The following is a 2,373-nucleotide window of genomic DNA, read 5'->3' as shown; positions in this document are numbered from 1 at the left end:
AAATGTATTTTCTCTTATTTAATTTTGAACTTTGTTTTGTAATATACTTGCAAATTCTTTGTTTTGTAATATACTTGATAACAGTATAGCGATACATTAATCTAATTTTTAGGTAAAATGTATTTAGGATATACCCCATGATTTTATTGATATGATGTACAATAAAAATGGCTCTGAGTCTCACCTCTAGAGAAGTCAAGAAAACAATGGCAGTTAAAAAATAAGAGTTAGCCGGTCTCGGTGGCTCAGCTTGTAATCCCACGCTTTGGGAGGCTGAGGTGAGTGGATTGCCTGAGCCTGAGGGTTCGAGACCTGCCTGGGCAACTTGGCGAGACCTCATCTCTACAATAAATCAAAAAATTAGCTGGGCGTGGTAGTGTGCCTATAGTTCCAGCTACTTGGAAGGCTGAGGTGGAAGGATCGCCGGAGCCCAGCAGGTTGAGGCTGCGGTGGCCGGGAGCATGCCACTGCACTCCAGTCTGAGCGACAGAGTGAGACTCCAACTCAAAAAAAAAAAAAAGAGTTAATGAGATAGTCTAGGGACAATTCTAGAATGAAACAGAGGTGAGTAGAAGCATCATTAAGGGCAAAGGGAGAAATTGATCTAACATAAAAGACTGAGATGGAACATTTAGAAAGCTAAGAACAGTGAGTAATCACAGAGCCACAAGTGAAAGGACTTTCAATCATACCAAATACTGCAGCTTGGTTAGGAAGATGGAGAGATGTTCTCTGAAGGTGACACTTAAGAGTTGGTTGAAATCTTACTCAGAGAGAAGTCTCCATGAAATGATATGGGCAGAAAACAAATGTGAGGAATCCAGGTAGAACATTTTCCAGTCTAAACCCCCATTCTCCTAATATTGCTTGAGTTCCCTTATATAATATACCTGTAAGATTCAGCCACCCTGATACAGAGACCCTCTGATGTCTGTCCATATTGTCACAGCCCCTAGAGAAGGAGACGGCCAGGGCGCATTCCTGTACATTCCTGAACAATATTCCTGAGAGCTAATAAAAGGTGAGCTTCCCCATATCTCCTATGCACTCCCAATGAGTAGCTTCAGGGGATCATTGACTTCTCTGTAGTCTATGCCCCATCAGCTGAAAGATACAAATCTTGCATTCCCTTTTCCTGAGTGGCTATAAGTCTGAATAATATAATATCAATGTAATCATAAGCCTTGTGAATTATATAACTTTTGTATCAATGTAATTGTAAGCTTTGTGATTAGTATAACTTTTGCGTAATGCATGATATCTTAGGCTGTTTACTCTATGGCAAGATTGATTGCTGCATCTGCCGGGTCCTACTGATAAAAGCTATGAGATACCTCTGATACCTGGCACCAGGAAGTCTGGGCATAAAAATGTCACTATTGATAATTGTGACTGAGACTCAAGTTCTATACAATGTTCTGCTGGTCACAAGGCTAATGTATAGGTACTGACAACTCTGGACTGTGAACATGAACTTGTAAAAACCTAGAGGGTGAGCAGAACCATTTTAGAAAGACCTCAAGTCTGGCTCTGCTCCCTGGATTCCAACTCAGAAATAAACTTTTTTCTACCAGTTCCCTGCCCCTTTGATTTATTGATATCAAGAGGAGCAACCGAGCATTACTCGGACCATAACAACCCTAGTAAACAAACCATTTTAAAAATAAGCTCTTGTGCTCTCAAGATTCCAGACATTTATGCCATGGTTCCAGCACCTACTCTTTTTCCTCATGCTCTCTGTCTAGTATAATTCTACTTATCTTGCAAGATTCATCTTAAATGACACTTCCATAGAGAAATCTTTATTCCTCAGTTCACTAGTCACTTTTTTCTCTATTTTTTAAATAAAAACTTGTTTGCCCTTTTAAATATCATGGCCTGATTTATACTCATTATTAATCTGTATGTCTTTCTTCCCAACTAGATCCTGAGGTTCTTGTCAAGAGCTATCTGTATAATGTAAGATGTTCTTATGCTCACTCTGCTCACACCCTGTGCCCTCTCTACTGATTGTTCTTTCCCCCCTTGGTGTCCTGTATAAGAACTCAATAAAGAGAAAACGGAACTGAAATTTTAGCAATCAGTGCAGTAAGTATGTATTGAGAATCCAGCTTAGTCATCTGTGAAGTGCCCAAAAGATCTCTAAAGTGATCTATGACTTAAGTATATTTAATCAAGATTTACACATTCATGGGACATAACACATAACACTCACATCTTTTTTTTTTCTCAGAAACTATTTATTATTATTTTTTAATCAGTAATCAATGTTTTTTTGTTATGGTTTTGTAGGGTACAGTTAAGGGTTAGGTATACAATTACGTTTCATTCAGGCACTCTGTTGATAAGAGGTGTTTCCCCATCCCCAGACAG

Source organism: Carlito syrichta, unplaced genomic scaffold (assembly GCF_000164805.1).
Source record: "Carlito syrichta isolate Samal-C Ts95f unplaced genomic scaffold, Tarsius_syrichta-2.0.1 Scaffold308920, whole genome shotgun sequence".
NCBI classification, from domain to species: Eukaryota; Metazoa; Chordata; class Mammalia; order Primates; family Tarsiidae; genus Carlito; species Carlito syrichta.
The sequence above is the reverse complement of the archived record's forward strand: the minus strand, read 5'-3'. Positions refer to the sequence as shown.